At 38.8% G+C, this 26,273-nt stretch overlaps 1 protein-coding gene across 2 annotated transcripts in view; it reads left to right on the top strand.

The window, feature by feature from the left end:
• Positions 1-26,273, top strand: part of STAU2 (staufen double-stranded RNA binding protein 2) — a 1,329,984-nt gene that overhangs the window by 43,583 nt on the left and 1,260,128 nt on the right. The window lies entirely within an intron of this gene.

The raw sequence follows: 26,273 nt of genomic DNA, 5'->3' as shown, positions 1-26,273 counted from the left end.
TTTCTTAATTTTTTTTTAACTAAAGATGGGATCTTAATCACACAATATGGCCATATTCTGCTCAGCCAGTCACCACTTACAAGGTGTCCCATAATAGACTGGTCCTAACGCTATGAAATTAGCCAAACTAAGCTGAATAATACAATTCTAATATATCAAAGTAGAATTTCCAATCTCTCATCCAGACTGCATGGATTTATATTTACACTTTTTTTGAGTCACCAGCTCCTACTGAGCATGTGTAAGAACTCACAGACTATATGTATATGCATTTGTGATTGGCTGATTGCTATCACATGGTACAGGGGGAGTGGAAATATACATAACTTTGAAATGTGTTAGAAAAGAATCTACTACTCATTTGAAATTCAGAGTAAATGCTATTGTATTGTCTTGTTATCTTGCATTTGTTGATTATGCAAATCTACTGGGTTTACTGGTCCTATTAAACTCAAATATTTTTTCTTTCATGATCCAGATAGTGCCCAACTTAAAAACAAAAACAACAAAAAAATCTCTCCAATTTACATCTATTATCAAATGTACTTAATTCCCTTGATATCCTTTGTTGAATAGCATACCTTAGTAGGGCAAATAATTTTTTCTTTTTTTTACTTTTACACTAATCTGAATCACGAAAGGAAAAATACATGAGTTTTGTGTTCTCTTTTTCTCCAACATTGGGGTGTCCGGTCCACGGCGTCATCCTTACTTGTGGGATATTCTCTTCCCCAACAGGAAATGGCAAAGAGTCCCAGCAAAGCTGGTCACATGATCCCTCCTAGGCTCCGCCCACCCTAGTCATTCTCTTTGCCGTTGCACAGGCAACATCTCCACGGAGATGGTTAAGAGTTTTTTGGTGTTTAAATGTAGTTTTTATTCTTCTATCAAGTGTTTGTTATTTTAAAATAGTGCTGGTATGTACTATTTACTCTGAAACAGAAAAGGATGAAGATTTCTGTTTGTAAGAGGAAGATGATTTTAGCAGACAGTAACTAAAATCGATTGCTGTTTCCACACAGGACTGTTGAGATGAAGTAACTTCAGTTGGGGGAAACAGTTAGCAGACTTTTCTGCTTAAGGTACGACTAGCCATATTTCTAACAAGACCATGTAATGCTGGAAGGCTGTCATTTCCCCTCATGGGGACCGGTAAGCCATTTTCTTAGTCAAATATAAAAGAATAAAGGGCTTAAAAAAGGGCTTAAAAACTGGTAGACATTTTTATGGGCTAAAACGATTGCTTTATTGGGGCATATTATGCAGATTCTAGCTAATAATTGGCATTATAATCTTGGGGAACGTTTAAAAAACGGCAGGCACTGTGTTGGACACCTTTTTTAGTCTGGGGGCCTTTCTAGTTATAGACTGAGCCTCATTTTCGCGCCATTACTGCGCAGTTGTTTTTGGAGAGCAAGGCATGCAGATGCATGTGTGAGGATCTAAGAATCACTAAAAAAGCTTCTAGAAGGCGTCATTTGGTATCGTATTCCCCTCTGGGCTTGGTTGGGTCTCAGCAAAGCATATAGCTGGGACTGTATAGGGGTTAAATTTGACAACGGCTCTGGTTCCGTTAATTTAAGGGTTAAAGCTCTGAAATTTGGTGTGCAATACTTTTAATGACACTGTGGTGAAATTTTGGTGAATTTTGAACAATTCCTTCATACTTTTTCACATATTCAGTAATAAAGTGTTTTCAGTTTGAAATTTAAAGTGACAGTAACGGTTTTATTTTAAAACGTTTTTTGTGCTTTGTTGACAAGTTTAAGCCTGTTTAACATGTCTGTACCATCAGATAAGCTATGTTCTATATGTATGAAAGCCAATGTGTCTCCCCATTTAAATTTGTGATAATTGTGCCATAGTGTCCAAACAAAGTAAGGACAGTAATGCCACAGATAATGATATTGCCCAAGATGATTCCTCAAATGAGGGGAGTAAACATGATACTACATCATCCACCAATGTGCCTACACCAATTATGCACACAAAGGAGGCCCCTAGTACATCTAGTGCGCCAATACTTATTACCATGCAACAATTAACGGCTGTAATGGATAACTCCATAGCAAATCTTTTATCCAAAATGCCTACTTATCAGAGAAAGCGCGATTGCTCTGTTTTAAACACTGAAGAGCAAGAGGACGCTGATGATAACTGTTCTGACATACCCTCACACCAATCTCAAGGGGCCATGAGGGAGGTTTTGTCTGATGGAGAAATTTCAGATTCAGGAAAAATTTCTCATCAAGCTGAACCTGATGTTGTGAAATTTAAATTTAAATTAGAACATCTCCGCGCACTGCTTAAGGAGGTGTTATCTACTCTGGATGATTGTGACAATTTGGTCATTCCAGAGAAATTATGTAAGATGGACAAGTTCCTAGAGGTTCCGGTGCCCCCCGACGCTTTTCCTATACCCAAGCGGGTGGCGGACATAGTAAATAAAGAGTGGGAAAGGCCCGGCATACCTTTTTTGTCCCCCCCCCTATATTTAAGAAATTATTTCCTATAGTCGACCCCAGAAAGGACTTATGGCAGACAGTCCCCAAGGTCGAGGGGGCGGTTTCTACTCTAAACAAACGCACTACTATTCCTATCGAAGATAGTTGTGCTTTCAAAGATCCTATGGATAAGAAATTAGAGGGTTTGCTTAAAAAGATTTTTGTACAGCAAGGTTACCTTCTACAACCAATTTCATGCATTGTTCCTGTCACTACGGCAGCGTGTTTCTGGTTCGAGGAACTAGAAAAATCGCTCAGTAAAGAATCTTCGTATGAGGAGGTTATGGACAGAGTTCAAGCACTTAAATTGGCTAACTCTTTTGTTTTAGATGCCGCTTTGCAATTAGCTAGATTAGCGGCGAAAAATTCAGGGTTTGCTATCGTGGCGCGCAGAGCGCTTTGGCTAAAGTCTTGGTCAGCGGATGTGTCTTCCAAGACAAAATTGCTTAACATTCCTTTCAAAGGTAAAACATTATTTGGACCTGATTTGAAAGAGATTATTTCAGACATCACTGGGGGAAAGGGCCACGCCCTCCCACAGGATAGGTCTTTTAAGGCTAAAAATAAGCCTAATTTTCGTCCCTTTCACAGAAACGGACCAGCCTCTAATTCTGTATCCTCTAAGCAAGAGGGTAATACTTCACAACCCAAACCAGCCTGGAAACCAATGCAAGGCTGGAACAAGGGTAAGCAGGCCAAGAAGCCTCCCACTGCTACCAAAACAGCATGAAGGGATAGCCCCCGATCCGGTACCGGATCTAGTGGGGGGCAGACTTTCTCTCTTTGCTCAGGCTTGGGCAAGAGATGTTCAGGATCCTTGGGCGCTAGAAATAGTTTCTCAAGGTTATCTCCTGGAATTCAAGGAACTACCCCCAAGGGGAAGGTTCCACAGGTCTCAATTATCTTCAAACCAAATAAAGAGACAGGCATTCTTACATTGTGTAGAAGACCTGTTAAAGATGGGAGTGATACATCCAGTTCCAATAAGAGAACATGGAATGGGATTTTATTCCAATCTGTTCATAGTTCCCAAAAAAGAGGGAACATTCAGACCAATTTTGGATCTAAAGATCCTAAACAAATTTCTCAGGGTACCATCGTTCAAAATGGAAACTATTCGAACGATCCTACCTACTATCCAGGAAAATCAATTTATGACTACCGTGGATTTAAAGGATGCGTACCTACATATTCCTATCCACAAGGAACATCATCAGTTCCTAAGGTTCGCTTTTCTGGACAAGCATTACCAGTTTGTGGCACTTCCATTCGGATTAGCCACTGCTCCAAGGATTTTCACAAAGGTACTAGGGTCCCTTCTAGCGGTTCTAAGACCAAGGGGCATTGCAGTAGTACCTTACTTGGACGACATCCTGATTCAAGCGTCGTCCCTGTCAAAAGCAAAGGCTCATACGGACATCGTCCTAGCCTTTCTCAAATCTCACGGATGGAAGGTGAACAAAGAAAAAAGTTCTCTGTCCCCGTCAACAAGAGTTCCCTTCTTGGGAACAATAATAGATTCCTTAGAAATGAGGATTTTTCTGACAGAGGTCAGAAAATCAAAACTTCTAAGCTCTTGTCAAGTACTTCATTCTGTTCCTCGTCCTTCCATAGCGCAGTGCATGGAAGTAATAGGATTGATGGTTGCAACAATGGACATAGTTCCTTTTGCACTAATTCATCTAAGACCATTACAACTGTGCATGCTCAGACAGTGGAATATACAGATTTGTCTCCGACGATTCAAGTAGATCAAAAGACCAGAGATTCACTCCGTTGGTGGCTGACCCTGGACAATCTGTCACAGGGAATGAGCTTCCGCAGACCAGAGTGGGTCATTGTCACGACCGACGCCAGCCTAGTGGGCTGGGGCGCGGTCTGGGAATCCCTGAAAGCTCAGGGTCTATGGTCTCGGGAAGAGTCTCTTCTCCCGATAAACATTCTGGAACTGAGAGCGATATTCAATGCTCTCAGAGCTTGGCCTCAACTAGCAAAGGCCAAATTCATAAGGTTCCAGTCAGACAACATGACGACCGTTGCATATATCAATCATCAGGGGGGAACAAGGAGTTCCCTGGCGATGAAAGAAGTGACCAAGATAATTCAATGGGCGGAGGATCACTCCTGCCACTTGTCTGCGATCCACATCCCAGGAGTGGAAAATTGGGAAGCGGATTTTCTGAGTCGTCAGACATTCCATCCGGGGGAGTGGGAACTCCATCCGGAAATCTTTGCCCAAATAACTCAATTATGGGGCATTCCAGACATGGATCTGATGGCGTCTCGTCAGAACTTCAAGGTTCCTTGCTACGGGTCCAGATCCAGGGATCCCAAGGCGACTCTAGTAGATGCACTAGTAGCACCTTGGACCTTCAACCTAGCTTATGTATTCCCACCGTTTCCTCTCATCCCCAGGCTGGTAGCCAGGATCAATCAGGAGAGGGCCTCGGTGATCTTGATAGCTCCTGCGTGGCCACGCAGGACTTGGTATGCAGACCTGGTGAATATGTCATCGGCTCCACCATGGAAGCTACCTTTGAGACAGGACCTTCTTGTTCAGGGTCCATTCGAACATCCGAATCTGGTTTCCCTCCAACTGACGGCTTGGAGATTGAACGCTTGATTTTATCAAAGCGTGGGTTTTCAGATTCTGTAATAGATACTCTGATTCAGGCTAGAAAGCCTGTAACTAGAAAAATTTACCATAAAATATGGAAAAAATATATCTGTTGTTGTGAATCTAAAGGATTCCCATGGAACAAGATAAAAATTCCTAAGATTCTATCCTTTCTACAAGAAGGTTTGGAGAAAGGATTATCTGCAAGTTCTCTGAAGGGACAGATCTCTGCTTTATCTGTTTTACTTCACAAAAGACTGGCAGCTGTGCCAGATGTTCAAGCATTTGTTCAGGCTCTGGTTAGGATCAAGCCTGTTTACAGACCTTTGACTCCTCCCTGGAGTCTAAATCTAGTTCTTTCAGTTCTTCAAGGGGTTCCGTTTGAACCCTTACATTCCGTAGATATTAAGTTACTATCTTGGAAAGTTTTGTTTTTAGTTGCAATTTCTTCTGCTAGAAGAGTTTCAGAGTTATCTGCTCTGCAGTGTTCTCCGCCCTATCTGGTGTTCCATGCAGATAAGGTGGTTTTGCGTACTAAGCCTGGTTTTCTTCCGAAAGTTGTTTCCAACAAAAATATTAACCAGGAGATAGTTGTACCTTCTTTGTGTCCAAATCCAGTTTCAAAGAAGGAACGTTTGTTACACAATTTGGACGTAGTCCGTGCTCTAAAATTCTATTTAGAGGCTACTAAAGATTTCAGACAAACATCTTCCTTGTTTGTTGTTTATTCTGGTAAAAGGAGAGGTCAAAAAGCGACTTCTACCTCTCTTTCCTTTTGGCTTAAAAGCATTATCCGATTGGCTTATGAGACTGCCGGACGGCAGCCTCCTGAAAGAATCACAGCTCACTCCACTAGGGCTGTGGCTTCCACATGGGCCTTCAAGAACGAGGCTTCTGTTGACCAGATATGTAAGGCAGCGACTTGGTCTTCACTGCACACTTTTGCCAAATTTTACAAATTTGATACTTTTGCTTCTTCGGAGGCTATTTTTGGGAGAAAGGTTTTGCAAGCCGTGGTGCCTTCCATTTAGGTGACCTGATTTGCTCCCTCCCTTCATCCGTGTCCTAAAGCTTTGGTATTGGTTCCCACAAGTAAGGATGACGCCGTGGACCGGACACACCAATGTTGGAGAAAACAGAATTTATGCTTACCTGATAAATTACTTTCTCCAACGGTGTGTCCGGTCCACGGCCCGCCCTGGTTTTTTAATCAGGTCTGATGAATTATTTTCTCTAACTACAGTCACCACGGTATCATATGGTTTCTCCTATATATATTTCCTCCTGTCCGTCGGTCGAATGACTGGGGTGGGCGGATCCTAGGAGGGATCATGTGACCAGCTTTGCTGGGACTCTGCCATTTCCTGTTGGGGAAGAGAATATCCCACAAGTAAGGATGACGCCGTGGACCGGACACACCGTTGGAGAAAGTAATTTATCAGGTAAGCATAAATTCTGTTATTCAAGAAACCCATGTGTAAGTTGAATTGAAGCTTGCGCAATATTAACCATTGGATGTGAATTTTTTTCGTTACTTGTGTTTCGTTGCTCAAATTAACTACAAATATAGCTGTGGTTTCCAACATCTAGTTCATTCCTACACTGGATTTATTATAACCAAAGTGTAACACTTTTCTTTGCAGACACAGATATTTGTGTGTTGTATATTCTAATAAATCTGGTGTCAGAATATACTAAATGTGGAGACATTGCTGACTGTCATTTAAATGTAATTGGCACCGAATGGTGCCTTTATGTTATACAACATTTGGATAAATATAAAAATATGTACATGCATGTCCTGCTATTCATTATAAATGTACATTTGCCCTTCAGTAACCAAAAATGTCAGAGATATTTAGCCAACTTTGTTAATCCCTTTTGGCAGATCTGTTATGGGTCACACTAGTGCATTACAACACATTGAGTAGGTCACAGATCAATTGTACCAATGATCTGTGCTTATATTATTAACCCCTTGAGTGCCAACGATGGCTCAGAGCAGTCGCTAGCACTCACCTACCTTGAGAGCAATTTGGGGGCTCCCATCAACTTCCCGTTACGCGCAGTGACGTCACGTGCAATGACTTGATGACGTCATTGCACAACTTTATTTCAAAAAATACAATGGACAAAATAGGGAAAGGGGGCATGCTGCTTAGAAGCCTGTATCTCAGGCATCTAAGCAGCTACAGACCCCCAAGACCCACCGTTGGAAAGGTAATTGTCTAACCTTTCCAATGGTAAAAAAACAAAAAAAATATATAAATCTAGCTTAGCACTCAAAGGGTTAAAGAGATAATAGGTGTTTCTTTCATGTAATTAGCAAGAGTCCATGAGCTAGTGACGTATGGGATATACATTCCTACCAGGAGGGGCAAAGTTTCCCAAACCTTAAAATGCCTATAAATACACCCCTCACCACACCCACAATTCAGTTTTACAAACTTTGCCTCCGATGGAGGTGGTGAAGTAAGTTTGTGCTAGATTCTACGTTGATATGCGCTCCGCAGCAAGTTGGAGCCCGGTTTTCCTCTCAGCGTGCAGTGAATGTCAGAGGGATGTGAGGAGAGTATTGCCTATTTGAATGCAGTGATCTCCTTCTACGGGGTCTATTTCATAGGTTCTCTGTTATCGGTCGTAGAGATTCATCTCTTACCTCCCTTTTCAGATCGACGATATACTCTTATATATACCATTACCTCTGCTGATTCTCGTTTCAGTACTGGTTTGGCTTTCTACAAACATGTAGATGATTGTCCTGGGGTAAGTAAATCTTATTTTCTGTGACACTCTAAGCTATGGTTGGGCACTTTGTTTATAAAGTTCTAAATATATGTATTCAAACATTTATTTGCCTTGACTCAGAATGTTCAACTTTCCTTATTTTTCAGACAGTCAGTTTCATATTTGGGATAATGCATTTGAATTAATCATTTTTTTCTTACCTTCAAAAATTTGATTCTTTTTTCCCTGTGGGCTGTTAGGCTCGCGGGGGCTGAAAATGCTTCATTTTATTGCGTCATTCTTGGCGCAGACTTTTTTGGCGCAAAAATTCTTTTCCGTTTCCGGCGTCATACGTGTCGCCGGAAGTTGCGTCATTTTTTTGACGTTATTTTGCGCCAAAAGTGTCGGCGTTCCGGATGTGGCATCATTTTTGGCGCCAAAAGCATTTTAGGCGCCAAATAATGTGGGCGTCTGATTTGGCGCTAAAAAATATGGGCGTCGCTTTTGTCTCCACATTATTTTAGTCTCATTTTTCATTGCTTCTGGTTGCTAGAAGCTTGTTCTTTGGCATTTTTTCCCATTCCTGAAACTGTCATTTAAGGAATTTGATCAATTTTGCTTTTTATGTTGTTTTTTTTGTCTTACATATTGCAAGATGTCTCACGTTGCATCTGAGTCAGAAGATACTACAGGAAAATCGCTGTCTAGTGCTGGAGCTACCAAGCTAAGTGTATCTGCTATAATTTTTGGTATCTGTTTCTCCAGCTGTTGTTTGTATTGCATGTCATGACAAACTTATTAATGCAGATAAAATTTCCTTTAGTACTGTTACATTACCTGTTGCTGTTCCGTCAACATCTAATTTTCAGAGTGTTCCTGATAAACATATGAGATTTTATTTTTTAAATCCATTAAGAAGGCTATGTCTGTTATTTCTCCTTCTAGTTTACATAAAAGTCTTTTAAAACTTCTCTTTTTTCAGATGAATTTTTAAATGAACATCATCATTCTGATACTGATAAATCTTTGTATTTGTTCAAGATGGAATTTATTCGTTCTTTATTTAAAGAAGTATTAATTGCATTAGAAATAGAGGATTCTGGTCCTCTTGATACTAAATCTAAATGTTTAAATAAGGTTTTTAAATCTCCTGTAGTTATTCCAGAAGTGTTTAATCTCCCTGATGCTATTTCTGAAGTAATTTCCAGGGAATGGAATAATTTGGGTAATTCTTTTACTCCTTCTAAACGTTTAAGCAATTATATTCTGTGCCATCTGACATATTAGAGTTTTTTTGGGACAAAATCCCTAAGGTTATGGGGCTGTCTCTACTCCTGCTAAATGTACTACTGTTCCTACGGCAGATAGTACTTTATTTTAGGAAAATTGAATCTTTTCTAAGAAAAGCTTACTTATGTTCAGGTAATCTTCTTAGACCTGCTATATTTTTAGCGGATGTTGCTGCAGTTTCAACTTTTTGTTTAGAAGCTTTAGCGCAACAAGTAACAGATCATAATTTTATAGCATTATTATTATTCTATTTCATGCTAATAATTTTATTGGTGATACCATCTTTTGATATCATTAGAGTTGATGTCAGGTATATGTCTCTAGCTATTTTAGCTAGAAAAGCTTTATGGATTAAACTTGGAATGCTGATATGTCTTCTAAGTCAACTTGCTTTCCCTTTCTTTCCAGGGTATTAAATTATTATCTCAATTGTTTCTGGAAGGAAGGGAACTTTTTTACCAAAGGATAAAAAATCTAAGGTAAATTTAGGTCTAATAGTCTTTTTCGTTCCTTTCCTCACAACAAGGAACAAAAGCCTGATCCTTCATCCTCAGGAGCGGTATCAGTTTGGAAACTATTTCCAGTTTGGAATATATCCAAGCCTTATAGAAATCTATAGCCAGCTCCTAAGTACCCATGAAGGTGCGGCCCTTATTCCAGCTCAGCTGGTATGGGGCAGATTACGTTTTCTTCAAAGAAATTTGGATCAATTCCGTTCTCAATCTCTGGTTTCAGAACATTGTTTCAGAAAGGTACAGAATTGGCTTCAAGTTAAGGCCTCCTGCTAAGAGATTTTTTCTTTCCCGTGTCCCAGTTAACACAGCAAAGGCTCAGCATTTCTGAAATGTGTTTCAGATCTAGAGTTGGTTGGAGTAATTATGCCAGTTCCAGTTCTGGAACAGAGGCTGGGGTTTTATTTTATCTCTTCATTGTACCAAAGAAGGTCAATTCCTTCAGACCAGTTCCGGATCTATCAATATGAATCGTTATGTAAGGATACCAACATTCAAGATGGTTACTGTAGGACTATCCTGCTTTTTGTTTAGCAAGGGCATTATATGTCTACAATAGATTTACAGGATGTGTATCTGCATATTCCGATTCATCCAGATCACTTTTAGTGTCTGAGATTCTCTTTTTAGACAAGCATTACCAGTTTTTTGGCTCTACCGTTTGGCCTAGCCTCAGTTCCAAGAATTTTTTTCAAAGGTTCTCGGTGCCCTTCTTTCTGTAATCAGAGAACAGGGTTTTGGTATTTCCTTATTTGGACGATATCTTGGTATTTGCTCAGTCTTCTCATTTTCGAAGAATCTCATACGAATCGACTTGTGTTGTTTCTTCAAGTTCATGGTTGGAGGTTCAATTTACCAATCAGTTCATTGATTCCTCAGACAACGGTAACCTTTTTAGGTTTCTAGATAGATTCAGTGTCTATGACTCTGTCCTTGTCAGACAAGAGAAGTTTAACATTGATATCAGCTTGTCAAAACCTTCAGTCACAATCATTCCCTTTGGTAGCCTTATGCATGGAAATTTTAGGTCTTAGGACTGCCGCATCAGATGCGATCTCCTTTGCTCGTTTTCACATGCGACCTCTTCAGCTCTGTATGCTGAACCAATGGTGCAGGGATTACTCAAAGATATCTCAATTAATATCTTTAAACCGATTATACGACACTCTCTGACATGGTGGACAGATCACCATCGTTTAGTTCAGGGGGCTTCTTGTTCTTCCAACCTGGACTATAATCTCAACAGATGCAAGTCTTACAGGTTGGGGAGCTGTGTAGGGGTATCTGACGGCACAAGGGGTTTGGGAATCTTAGGAGGTGAGATTTCCGATCAATATTTTGATTTTGCAATTTTCAGAGCTTTCCAGTCTTGGCCTCTTCTGAAGAGAGAGTTGTTCATTTGTTTTCAGATAGACAATGTCACAACTGTGGCATACATCAATCATCAAGGAGGGACTCACAGTCCTCTGGTTATGAAAGAAGTATCTCGAATTTTGGTTTGGGCGGAATCCAGCTCCTGTCTAATCTCTGCGGTTCATATCCCAGGTATGGACAATTGGAAAGCGGATTATCTCAGTCGCCAAACTTTGCACCTGGGCGAATGGTCTCTTCACCCAGAGGTATTTCCTCAGATTGTTCAATGTGGGAACTCCCAGAAATAGATCTGATGGCTTCTCATCTAAACAAGAAACTTCCCTGGTATCTGTCCGGATCCCGGGATCCTCGGGCGGAGGCAGTGGATGCATTATTTTCTTCCTTACAAGTGTCATCCTGCCTATATCTTTCCGCCTCTAGTTCTTCTTCCAAGGGTATTTTCCAATATTCTAAAGGAATGCTCGTTTGTCCTGCTGGTAGCTCCAGCATGGCCTCACAGGTTTTGGTATGCGGATCTTGTCCGGATGGCCTCTTGCCAGCTGTGGACTCTTCCGTTAAGACCAGTCTTTCTGTCTCAAAACCTTAATTTTAAGGTATGGAGTTTGAACGCTTGATTCTTGTTCAAAGAGGTTTCTCTGACTCTGTGATTGATACTATGTGACAGGCTCGTAAATTTGTATCTAGAGAGATATATTATAGAGTCTGGAAGACTTATATTTCTTAGTGTCTTTCTCATCTTTTTTCTTGGCATTCTTTTTGAATACCGAGAATTTTACAGTTTCTTCAGGATGGTTTAGATAAAGGTTTGTCCGCAAGTTCCTTGAAAGACAAATCTCTGCTCTTTCTGTTCTTTTTCACAGAAGGTTTGCTAATCTTCCTGATATTTATTGTTTTGTACAACCTTTGGTTCGTATAAAACCTGTCTTTAAGTCAATTTCCCCTCCTTGGAGTTTGAATTTGGTTCTGGGGGCTCTTCAAGCTCCTCCTTTTGAACCCATGCATTCTTTGGTCGTTATATTACTTTCTTGGAAAGTTTTGTTTCTTTTGGCCATCTCTTCTGCCAGAAGAGTCTCTGAATTATCTACTCTTTTTTGTGAGTCTCCTTTTCTGATTTTGCATCAGGATAAGGCGGTACTGCGAACTTCTTTTGAATTTTTTACCTAAGGTTGTGAATTCTAACAACATTAGTAGAGAAATTGTGGTTCCTTCATTATGTCCTGATCCTATGAATTCTAAGGAGAAATCATTGCATTCTTTGGATGCTGTTAGAGCTTTGTAATATTATGTTGAAGCTACTAAGTCTTTCCGAAAAAGACTTCTAGTCTATTTTGTCATCTTTTCCGGTTCTAGAAAAGGCCAGAAAGCTTCTGCTATTTCTTTGGCATCTTGGTTGAAATCTTTATTTCATCATGCCTATGTTGAGTCGGGTAACACTCCGCCTCAAAGGATTACAGCTCATTCTACTAGGTCAGTTCTACTTCCTGGGCGTTTAGGAATGAAGCTTCGGTTGATCAGATTTGCAAAGCAGCAACTTGGTCCTCTTTGCATAATTTTCCTAAATTCTACCATTTTGATGTGTTTTCTTCTTTTGAAGCAGTTTTTGGTAGAAACGTACTTCAGGCAGTGTTTTCAGTTTGAATCTTCTGCTTATGTTTTTTCATTAAAATTTTATTCTGGGTGTGGATTATTTTCAGCAGGAATTGGCTGTCTTTATTTTATCCCTCCCTCTCTAGTGACTCTTGCGTGGAAAGATCCACATCTTGGGTAATCATTATCCCATACGTCACTAGCTCATGGACTCTTGCTAATTACATGAAAGAAAACATAATTTATGTAAGAACTTACCTGATAAATTAATTTCTTTCATATTAGCAAGAGTCCATGAGGCCTGCCCTTTTTTGTAGTGGTTTTGATTTTTTTGTATAAAGCACAATTATTCCAATTCCTTATTTTATATGCTTTCGCACTTTTTTCTTATCACCCCACTTCTTGGCTATTCGTTAAACTGAATTGTGGGTGTGGTGAGGGGTGTATTTATAGGCATTTTAAGGTTTGGGAAACTTTGCCCCTCCTGGTAGGAATGTATATCCCATACGTCACTAGCTCATGGACTCTTGCTAATATGAAAGAAATGAATTTATCAGGTAAGTTCTTACATAAATTATGTTTTTCTTCATAAATGGAAAGAGTCCATAGCTGCATTCATTACTTTTGGGAATTCAGAACCTGGCCACCAGGAGGAGGCAAAGACACCCCAGCCAAAGGTTTAAATACTCCTCCCACTTCCCTCATCCCCCAGTCATTCTTTTCCTTTCGTCCCAGGAGGTTGGCAGAAAAGTGTAAGAAAATAAATGTGTTCAGAGCGCCTCAAATGGGCTATGTGTTGTACAATGTGTAGAGTGTGTATTTAGAAATATTTTAATTGTAAATCTAGTACTTTACACAAGAATAAAACATGCCACGGTGGGTACAGTGGTAATAAATGACAATAAAAACAATAAGATGTGGATCCACTCTTGTACAAATTAAATATTGAATATAACTATATAAAAACACTGAATATAAAATGATACAGAGGCAATAATAATGGTAGCCCCAATAAAAATATGACGGCTAGATTTAGAGTTCGGCGGTAGATGGGCTGTTAACGCCACGCGTGTTTTATGTCTAACGCACGTCATTGTTTGACTCCGGTATTTAGAGTTAATATAAGACCATCTAACGATGCTCCTAACGCGTGTATGTCACACGCGTAATCCTGCCCGCGTTAGACAGTCTCCCATAGAGATCAATGGGAAAGTCAAAAAATAGCTTTTTTTACCTAACACTCGATCTCGCGAGAATACGCACAGCTCGGTCATATGACGCATACCACATCATGCACAACAATAACACGCCGAAAATGTCACAACATCAATCAATCAACAAAGCACACAAGCATTACACATTCACAAGCGGGGGAAGTTTTAATACTATTTATACGGGGAATACGCATATACTTTAAGATGCGGAAAATCGCACAATAACAACAAGGAATAAAAAATATATACATACACTAAAAAAAAAATCGCATTCAATATCATTATATATTATGAAAAACATACATATACAACACTTCACGAAGAACACACCATCGCAAATTCACATTTAAAAAGAATACTATTGGACAATGTTAGAGAAAACGACCACTATGACATCATCGCATTCTACACATTCCACAAATACCAACTCAAAATGAGCATGCGCAAATTAACACACCTAATACACATTGCAATAATATTAATTGCTAATAAAGCACACCTGAACACTAATTACAATGGAAATTGGGACATCATTAAACATTTACACAGGGTATATAAGCACCACACAAGCAGGGCTTCTTTGACTGTGTTGCTGGTGGGTCTTTGGAGATTTAAGAATAGAGATTTTGCGAATTTTTGAGAGTGTGTTAGTGTGAGAGAGTCAGTTGGTAGTGTTAGCGTGAGAGAGTCAGTTGGTAGTGTTAGCGTGAGATAGTCAGTTGGTAGTGTTAGCGTGAGAGAGTGAGTGAGTTAGTAGGAGTTAGCGGGAGTGGGAGAGAGTCTGTTAGTGGGAGCGTGAGTGAGTTAGTGGGAGTTATTAGTGATAGTTGTTAGTGTGAGCGTCAGTTAGTGGTAGTTAGTGAGCGTTAGTGGGAGTGTTTGTTATTGAGAATTAGAAGTAGTGTTAGTTAGCGAGCGAGTGATTTATCTGTACACTTAACACATTTACACGCAAACACATTCAGTACATACATACACTTATCAATAACACTACATACACTCCATACCCCCTACCCCCTCATACTACACTCCATACCCCATTCCTTGTAGTCCCATTCCCTTTCATCCCATTTACTCTTATCCCATACCCCATACCCATCCCATACCCATCCCCTAGTTACATTTAGTTTACATATCCTCCTTTTAGTCTTATTCTTTTCGTTTATTTAAATACTCCTTACCCTCTTTTTTTTTTTTACATCCCTCACACTTTAAGCACCTTTTTTGTCTTTTTAGTTCTTTATTTTGACCCCCTTTCATTTCATCACACTCACTTTTTTTTTGATTATTTGGGGTTTAGTTTAGGGAGGAGATGGAGGCCAGGCAGGGGACAGGTAGAGGGGGGAGTAGAGGGAGGGGGAGAGGAACAGGGCAGGAAGGGGGGCAGGAAGGGGGGCAGGAAGCGGGGGTGGAAGCGGTGGGTGGACCCAGCCACTTGGTTCAAGATGACCAAGTGGCTGGGCCCAGTGGCGGTCAGAGTAGGGCTTCACAGTCCGGGAAACAGAGGGCATCGTCACAGGGGAAGGCCAAGGCGACTAGGGAGGCGAGGTTTACGATGGAGGAGAAGGAGGCCCTCGTAGAGGCCTATATGGCCAGGTATAGGATGCTGCAGCACCAGAAGACTACCCCGACTGACAGGAGGAGGCTCTGGAACGAGATTCGGAATGCAGTCAATGCAGTGGGTGGCCGGAACCGGGATATGGATTCCATAAAACATCGGTGCCGGGACTGTAAACTTGAACTTAAAAAAAAGTTAAGCCTGGAGGCCCGACATGCTGCAGGGACCGGTGGCGGCCCTGCCCTTGAAATGGAGTACTGCAGATGGGAGGAAATGTTGCGGCCCAGCATCTCCGAGGTGGAAGTAGTCGGTATCGGAGGAATCGATACCGGGAACCTGCCACTCTCATCTGACGGTAAGCTCATTGAACAATAATTTCACATACGAATGTATTTCAATGGACACTATACGCAAACATTTACTTTCATGATTGAGGTAGCGAATACAATTTGACAAAACATTCAAATGTACTTATATTACATAATTTGATTCATTCTTGAGATATATTTTAATGAAGAAATAGCCATGCACACGGTGAAACAATCACAGGAGGCAGCTATATTCAGCTAACAATCAGAATCTTATAAACATATTTAGATATGCTTTTCAGCAAAGAATATCCAGAGAATGAAGCTAATTAGATAACAAAAGTACATTCGAAAGTTGATACTAAATGTATGCTTATAAATCATGAAAGATAAAACATTGGGTTTCATGTGTTAAGGATCAGATTAATGCTATTACGCTGTTTACACGCATTCTATTACTTAGCGGTTACATCAGTATCTAGGCTATAGGTTAGGTGTGCATTTAAACAGACTGAAAACAAACGCAAAAACATTCACATTGACCAGATATCACAAACACTGTTTAGAAAAAGCGGAAATAGAATTGATTGTTTGTTAGATTTCAAAGTGGATTAATGATTCTGCATTTGTAATTGTATCGTAAGCTAAGTCATTTAAAACTTTATTTGCAAATATGCTAATATATACATTTCTTTTTTTCTTTTTTTTTTAATATACAGAGTCTGGGGACGAGGCAGCACAGCCTCCTGCATCTCCCCGGGATGAGAGTGGTGGTGAGGAATTCCCACTTCGGAGGGAAGAGGCCCCCCGTGACGAACAGCGCATGGGAGATGATCAAGAGGCCCCGGAAGCACAGGAGGATCCCGCTGAACCCGCGGAACCCGAGGTCCCTCAAAGACCCGCACTCCGCCGTGCACGGGCACCCCGCCGTGCACGGGTTCAACAGGCACAACAAGAAGAAATAGCGGAGGTGCGGGTTCTACTGGAGTACATAGACCAGATGCGTACCTCCCGGATAGAAAACATAGAAGGACGACGCAGAATACTTGATGGGCAGAATCAAATAATTCAAGGCCAAAATGAAATAATCAGTATACTGAATACAATACAAGAAGGACAAACAAGAATGTTCAATCTTCATCAGGAAATGTTCACATTTTTCCGGGAGGCGCATGCTGGTCTACCTCCTGTTGCTGGGCCTCTTGTTGCTGGGCCTCTTGCTGCTGGGCCATCTCCTCCTGCCGGCCCATCTCATCATCCTCCTCCTCAGCCATCTACTCCTCCTCCTCCTCAGCCATCTACTCCTCCTCAGCCATCTTCTCCTCCTCATCCATCTTCTCCTCCTCAGCCATCTACTCCTCACCTTGGTCGTCCCAGTACTCTTCCTTCCACTCCTCCCACAACAGCTCCAAGGAGGACTCTTCGGAGTCGGCAGTTGCCTCTCCCAGAGCCTCAGCCCCGTGGGAAGAGGGGAAGGAAGAGGAAGTAAGTATTTTTTTCCATCTTAAATTATTTTTTTTGGGTAATGGATAGGTATGTGATGATGTGGTTTTCATACACTTGTGGACCACACTCTGTATATAATCGACTTCTATGGGACCGGGTCCATGGAGGAAGATTCTTTGCAGAGTGTGGGTTATAAGTGTGTGAAAACCACATCATCACATACCTATCCTTGTTCATGATATTGATTGGTTTCTGTGATGTGATGTCCAAACTGTTTCCCGAATCGCTAACTAAATTACCATAACAATTATCCATGATGGCATATTACTGTTTGAATGCCAATAACACAGCTTAAAGGGACAGTCAGAAAATTATTGATTACAAAGAAAACACTGTATTACGCATTATAAAGTTTGAAACAACAAAACATGGAGAAATACATGTGTGACTTATGTGCTTACCCTTGTATCTATGACTATGAAAAATGACCACTTATTTGTTGTTCTGACATAACAACATTTTAGATATCAATGATCAATACATGGTCAATAATATGCTGTATGAGCACAAGGTTTTACATATACAAATGCTATCCAAATGCCCTCTAGTGCTCAAATTGTATAATGATTACAAGCACTCTTCAAGATTTAAGAAATGAGCACACCAACCTCATAGGTTTAGATAGCAAATTTAAATAAACCCAGACAAATGTTCAATTGTTGAGAAACATTTGATATCCTTGTTATTACAGATTTTAGTTTTCGAATAATGTTAAAAAAATTTTTTTCGAAACTGTCCCTTTAACAACATTACATATGCTAACACATTTTAAGCTTGTTGCTATATCTACATGTACTTTTTCCAAAAAAAAATTTGAAAATCACATTTATATTGACGTGTTAAATAAAGTCTATTTTCTTTAAGAGACATTATTGTGTTAATATTTTATTGTAACTATTTTTATTTTAACAATGAATATGGTTTAAATTCCTTTTAGGAGTGGGGGGGTGAAATATGCTAACAAAAATATATTTGAAGATTAAACTATGTGGATCTCATACATGATACAAAAAAACAACATTTGCATTCAAGGGACAGTATCCTATATTTTTTACATAACTGTATGTAATAGACACTACTACAAACAACAAGATTAACATATACTGATAGCAATATTAAAAAGCTTCAAACACTTGCAAATAAAATAGGGTTAGCTATATTTTAAATATAGATGAACCACCATTACAACCGTAAAACACAATACCCCATCATTAACATATGAAAAGAACCTTTACACAAACTGGACAAAGCTGGAGATGGTACTCACATGAAACTCATTGGCTTTGCGAGGAGTAAGAAAATAACTTACATTTTCTTACAACACAAGACAAAATAAACCTATTGGTTAAACAATGGACTATCTAACTATAGACAAAATCAAATATTTTTATTTATAATGTGAGTGTCTAATGAACCTTTCATAAAATATACAACGAAATTACATTTAGAAGAAGTCGGCATCATATATTTAGCATATGATAAATGCATATTGATTACTTTATTCAAACACAATAGCGCATATTTATTAATTAGATATGTTCAACATTAAACACAACATTAATTTTTAAGAAAAAGGAACATTGTTGACAAACATATTAAACATGGACTGTAGAGATTTGCACTTGCCTAGAAATATCCTATGCATGAAAACATTTTGCTTTCGTTCGTTGATTCAACCAGACATCCAGCAAAAGAGAATGTGTTGGTCTTTATCAGCTACGGGTCAACAATGTAACATGATGCAAATAATACATATTCGCAAGCTTTTTAAAATTGCATGCAGTCACAAACGTTTTTAACGTGCACAAATATTGCGGGACTACGCAATCCAATCACACGTTTTTTTAACTTTACATGTGCCGTCTTAACATGGCGCTTCCTTGATCACGTAAGAACGCCATCCAATGAAAGGCACATTATTGATCACGTAAGAACGCCCAAAAAAAAAAGGCGCATCCTTGATCGCGTCAAAACGCAATCCAATAAAAGGCATATTCCTGATCACGTAAGAACGTCAGTCAATACAAGGAATCATTGGACAGCCTGGCAGGTGACGTCTTAAGCAACATGGCGCATCCGAGATCGCTGAAAAACCGCAGACAATACAAGGACTCAGTGACATCTTGGCATATCATTAAGAAACGTATTTATATTTTAGGAACTAGTATGTGTGTAGATTGCTATCTAGGAATGTCACCAAATCATGAATCATCTTTTCGGACTTGACTGTCCCTTGAACTATAGCTATGGTGTATATCTTTAACATTTAAAAGATACACATGAGAAATACATATGCCATTGATGTTTTAAGATATGTTTGGATTGTTGTTGAATAACAATAGTTATACATGTATTGATTAAACGTGTCATTTATTCAAGTTTAATTATGGTCAGCCTACCTATAGCCATATATGGGAGGAGATGTATTTTGTTAACATATTAGTTAACTAATATTCATCATCTACATTATTTGTATTACACACAGAGATTGATTTGGTTACACTTTGACAATAATATAGATTTGAAAATGAAATACAGGTGCTGTCAACATTACAATAAGATTGTTTATTAATAAAATTATATGTCCTTGTTCTTGTAAAAAGGACAAAAACGCTTTACAAATGGAAATACATTCATTTACAATAGTGATCAACATCACTTAAAGGGACATTATTTTGTTTTTAAAAAGAGCATACACATAGTCAATACTATTTAAATAAAATGAACACTTTACAGGGATTATATCATTGTATCAATACTCAGATCATTTTGTAAAGGTGCATCAATTCATGCAGAGTTTATAAATACACACATGGATATGAACATTTAAATATACATATATACACAAATACAAAAATATATATACATATATAAAGAAATTACTCTGCTAATCATAATCAGGCAATGATAGAGCTAAGAGAAAATAATATAAACACAAATAATAAGATTACATTGGAGATGTTAATCTTAAAGTCATTTACTATTGTCTTACATATATGATTTCATTATAACAAATAGATTTGTTAGGTCCCTTTAAGGATAAACAACATAAACTAGAGCTTGCAAAAAATAACAGGAAGAATGAGGACAAAGATTTGTGAAATAAAATTTATTTTATTAGTATGTAAGAAAACATACACAACGTTTATAAATAATCTTTTAAAAATAAGGAATATATGAGCCATATGACAAGGTAACACAGTGCATCACAGTCCATGAAGAGAGTTGCCAAGGGCCAGCATAGCCCCATTGGAGACACATGGCAAGGTAACACAGTGCATCACAGTCCATGAAGAGAGTTGCCAAGGGCCAGCATAGCCCCATTGGAGACACATGGCAAGGTAACACAGTGCATCACAGTCCATGAAGAGAGTTGCCAAGGGCCAGCATAGCCCCATTGGAGACACATGGCAAGGTAACACAGTGCATCACAGTCCATGAAGAGAGTTGCCAAGGGCCAGCATAGCCCCATTGGAGACACATGGCAAGGTAACACAGTGCATCACAGTCCATGAAGAGAGTTGCCAAGGGCCAGCATAGCCCCATTGGAGACACATGGCAAGGTAACACAGTGCATCACAGTCCATGAAGAGAGTTGCCAAGGGCCAGCATAGCCTCATTGGAGACACATGGCAAGGTAACACAGTGCATCACAGTCCATGAAGAGAGTTGCCAAGGGCCAGCATAGCCCCATTGGAGACACATGGCAAGGTAACACAGTGCATCACAGTCCATGAAGAGAGTTGCCAAGGGCCAGCATAGCCCCATTGGAGACACATGGCAAGGTAACACAGTGCATCACAGTCCATGAAGAGAGTTGCCAAGGGCCAGCATAGCCTCATTGGAGACACATGGCAAGGTAACACAGTGCATCACAGTCCATGAAGAGAGTTGCCAAGGGCCAGCATAGCCCCATTGGAGACACATGGCAAGGTAACACAGTGCATCACAGTCCATGAAGAGAGTTGCCAAGGGCCAGCATAGCCCCATTGGAGACACATGGCAAGGTAACACAGTGCATCACAGTCCATGAAGAGAGTTGCCAAGGGCCAGCATAGCCCCATTGGAGACACATGACAAGGTAACACAGTGCATCACAGTCCATGAAGAGAGTTGCCAAGGGCCAGCATAGCCCCATTGGAGACACATGGCAAGGTAACACAGTGCATCACAGTCCATGAAGAGAGTTGCCAAGGGCCAGCATAGCCCCATTGGAGACACATGGCAAGGTAACACAGTGCATCACAGTCCATGAAGAGAGTTGCCAAGGGCCAGCATAGCCCCATTGGAGACACATGGCAAGGTAACACAGTGCATCACAGTCCATGAAGAGAGTTGCCAAGGGCCAGCATAGCCTCATTGGAGACACATGACAAGGTAACACAGTGCATCACAGTCCATGAAGAGAGTTGCCAAGGGCCAGCATAGCCTCATTGGAGACACATGACAAGGTAAAAGAGTGCAACAGGCACAACAAAAAACTGAAAAAAAGGCCAAAGGGCAACAATATAAATACAAATTCAACATGTGGACGGAGGATTATTATCTGCCACCATGGAGCATATCCAGATCCTCCACTTACTGGTCATCCTCTTCATTGTCCTGTGCATGTCCAGCTCCAGATTCAGGCCTTGAACGTAATTGCATAATTTCACGCAGAGTCAAGTCCTGAACCCGGAGCTGGGCCTGCATGGTGTCGTTCATCCCTCTCAGGACAGCTGCGTTCCTCAACACGGCCTGCTCTACTCTTGCTATCCCTTCTAGCATGAGCCATGCTGAGTCACAGCCTAAAATAAAATAAAAAATAATATTAAGGATAATTACACAACAGAATAAAAGATTTTAATACATACATTGTCATCATAAAGACAAATAATTATTTACATCAATTATTTTTCATATATTCTTTACACATGAATTAGGTTATTCAGACAGACAGAAATCATTAAAGGCTCATGTTACTCAAACATGTTGAACCCTTTAATTGGTTTTAGATGATCCACTTATACAGCTTGAGTGTATCAAATCTTGTTAAAGGATTTACATTGTACTTACATCAGCAATTTAAAAATTCAATTTAGACTGTGGTAGGCACACCTATCCTTAAACATTTTGGCATTGAGGACAAGCTGTGTAAACATAGCAACCAGAAGAAATTACATTCCCACTGGGTTAGACAAGAGATAATGTATCCACATTTGGACATAAAATTTTGGATCCAAGTAGTGGTGTTTGGTATATGTAGTGATATCCAATTAAAGGGACACTGAACCTAAATATTTAATGGACTGATTCAGATAGAGCATGACATGACAAATCTTTAGAAATTACACATATTCATTATATGTTTTAATTGTCAAGCTATATTTTGAATGCAAGAATGTTGGTTTTTATGGAAGCCAATATTTGTTGATGAACCTTGTTTGTGCATGCTGGTTGATGGATACATTCATCCAACAATAAAGAAATGATGGCCACATTTATTTTATTGTTTAAACTAATTATAGGAATAAGTTGTTTTCAATCAATATATCAAGAGAATGACAAATAATTCATAAGAGTATTCTATGATACATTGGCTTAACATTGCATGCTGGATTTGAATCACAATTTAACCAATTTAACTTCACTGTACCTTTAAGTATCTTATAAAGTGTATTTAGAATGATACTTACAGCTGTGCCTGGGAAGGACAATCTGACACCCAGGACAATGAAGGTTTAAACAGGGGGAAGGGATGGGATTGGCTCGGGGAGGGATGGGAATGGCTTGGGGAGTGGTGAGCTGCTGCTCCAGGGTAGGCCGTACAGCTGGGGAGTGGGGAGTTTGGGTCTGGGCAGCTGTACGGGCCAGAATACGGGGAGAGCGGCGAAGGGGGGTGTATGGGCGTTTTTTGGGAGGGACAGGATATGAAATATGGGAAGGGCTGGCAGTGGTCGGGGCATGGTCATGGGTTTGGTGATGGGAAGGGCTCTGGGTGTGTGCAGAGGTGTGGCCATGGTCAGGGGTGTGTGCACGGGGAGGGGTCTGTGACTGGGCAGGGGCGGAATCCAGATGACCAGAAGTGGTGGATCCATCTGAAAATTTAAAATAAATATATTAACATCTCATACATCCTGACATCAAATCAACGCATTTAAAATTGATTATGTTTTCAATATACCTCGAAGTGTGTTTGAATCTGTAAACTATTCTGAAATGAGGATATGGTATCTATATAGGCACTCAGATGAATCTCAATGACTGTCTGTACAATGTGAAACTTATTATTGTGTTTTGGCATGGAATATGCATGTGACATAATGATGGCATGAATTATATATTCTTAAAAAAATATATACAAGCAGATTTTCATGCTGCCTGATATAGAAAGGGGGCAGTAGTGTATTTGAACAGACAAATAATATTCCTTTTTAAAGGGAAAAAGCTGTAGACTTTGAATGTCTTCAATAAAATGATTTCAAAAAAAGAAACATGTTGGAAACATGATAGATATATTTCACATACCATCAGACTCCAAGGCAGCCTCTTCCTCCTCCATCCCACATGTGACATCAATCTCTGTAAAACATAACATGTTGTGTACACCTTAAGATCAGATATTATAACATATGTTACTGTTGCTCAAATACGCACATCAATGTTGCATTAAAGATATACACACACAAAGTTATGATTTACATCATTTTGATGGAGCATACAAATGACAATAGATTTGTTATTGTCAATAAATCAGAATCTTAATGTATTGTTTGTCTTAATGTTAAATTCATAAAAGCATAGTACATAGAACATTTAAGATTTCTCATGTGTGTATCACTTGATGACTGTTGTTAAAAAAAAAAAAAAATGAAAAAAACATATGTTAGACATCTTATGAATAACAAATGTGTAGAATAATAAAGTAGAAATTATTAATCGCTCAATATAAAAAATAAATATATAATCAGAAGATAAATTCTATGATTTTTTATAATGTTATGCTTCATCGGAATCATGATCATAATATTGATTAGCAATACACCTTCAATTACATATAAATGAGTCAATGGACTTACCAGGAGCCCGCAAAGGCGGCTCTATGTCACTGCTGGATTCCTGTGGGCTCCCCACACCAACTCTCTCTATGAATGATATAGATATATATTATTAAACACATTTTGGATATCACTAAATCACATCTGTCTAGAATTTTAACATTAATCAACTTTAAAATGTGAATAATAGAGCAGTCATTACACCAGAAAATGCTTGATTGAATCAAGGGGATTCTGTAAACATATCTGTATTCAACATATGTTTAATGTCAGACTACATTAGACATCAAATTCATCTCAGATGCTGCTATTGCATATCTAAATATACCCAATGATCAATGTTCTTAACCCTTTAAGGACACAGCTTTCACTTAGCTCAATTGTTTTATGACGGAATAATTCCGTCATATGTCCTTAAGAAGTTACAAGAATACACACAAACCACATATTGAGGAGCATCTGTTGACAAATCTAAACAAACATGTGTCACATCGAGCCATTTTTTCAATGTACAGTAATCTTGTTTAGGACACAACACATATTTATCACAATACATAACAAACTTTATTATTACTAATATGTAATCATGGTGCTGTTAGAGTATGCAGATATATATAAAGTAACTCCAACAGATAATTAGATTTATATATCAATAGTTTTTAATAAAAATAATGTAATGATGAATGAATCTATTTTGTCTTAAAGGGACACTGACATGATTAATTTAAATAATTGATTTCTATGTTCAAACTGTAAAAAATGATTTAACATTGACTCCTATTATAATTCGAATGTTGTTCGATATTAATCTTAAAGGCAGATAAGGAATATTGGATTCAATAAATATTGTTTGTTGAAGGTATCCACCAATCATCAATATAAACCCAGGTTGGTCAACAAATATTTAGATGCACATAAACGTACTTTCTTTATTTTAAACTACATTTAGCAATAGAATATGTCACATATGATGATAGTATTATATTTTATGTTTATTAATATTGCATACTGTATGTGAAAGACAATATTAATAATTGTAGTTCAGTATCCCTTTAATCTAAAATTAAATAGATTCCACAATGTTGTTGTTTGTTAATGAATTATCTACTCCATATGTTGATGTAATGAATGGTATTGAGCATGCAATTAAAATCAAATATGTTATTTAAGTATATCCGAATAATTATATAATTTTCATCTATTAAATAGACATTACATATAAATATAGAACAATGTGTATTTAGTATGTAATGTTCATTCCATGTTTCTAAGACAAATGTCAATTAAAATGAGACATACCATACTGTGACAAGCCCTGGCTTGAGGATCCAGCAGCCACATCCATATCTGTAATATATTAAATGAGGATTGCATATCATTAATACTAATCATGCCATGTTTAAAATATTTACATTAATAACAAATCAATAGAAAAATATTAATCCTTTGGTAGTCCCATGAGTTAATAGTTTCCGCAATTAAATGAATGATAAATATATCCTGGACTCTTATTTTCAATCAGTTGTGTTGTTTACTGTATCTTTAAGAATATATGCTTGTTATTACATAATCATCAATTGATGGCCATATGTTATAATTTATTAGTATTATTCGTTTTTTATTAGATATAATATTTAAAATAAGAATACTGTATTCTTCACTAATCTAAGATTTTCCATTTAATTTTTAACAACATGTATAAAGCAATGCCACTTTCCGCAAACCCATGTTAACGTGGATGAGAAATGCCATTTTCGCGATCATTGCGCAATGATTCCAAGCGGAATTACGCATCCGTCATTTGACCAACATGTATAAAGCAATGCCACTTTCCGCAAACCCATGTTAACGTGGATGAGAAATGCCATTTTCGCGATCATTGCGCAATGATTCCAAGCGGAATTACGCATCCGTCATTTGACCAACATGTATAAAGCAATGCCACTTTCCGCAAACCCATGTTAACGTGGATGAGAAATGCCATTTTCGCGATCATTGCGCAATGATTCCAAGCGGAATTACGCATCCGTCATTTGACC

The sequence above is a fragment of the Bombina bombina genome, chromosome 5 (genome assembly GCF_027579735.1).
Source record: "Bombina bombina isolate aBomBom1 chromosome 5, aBomBom1.pri, whole genome shotgun sequence".
NCBI lineage: Eukaryota > Metazoa > Chordata > Amphibia > Anura > Bombinatoridae > Bombina > Bombina bombina.
Note: the sequence above shows the minus strand (reverse complement) of the source record. Positions and strands in the feature narration are given on the sequence as shown.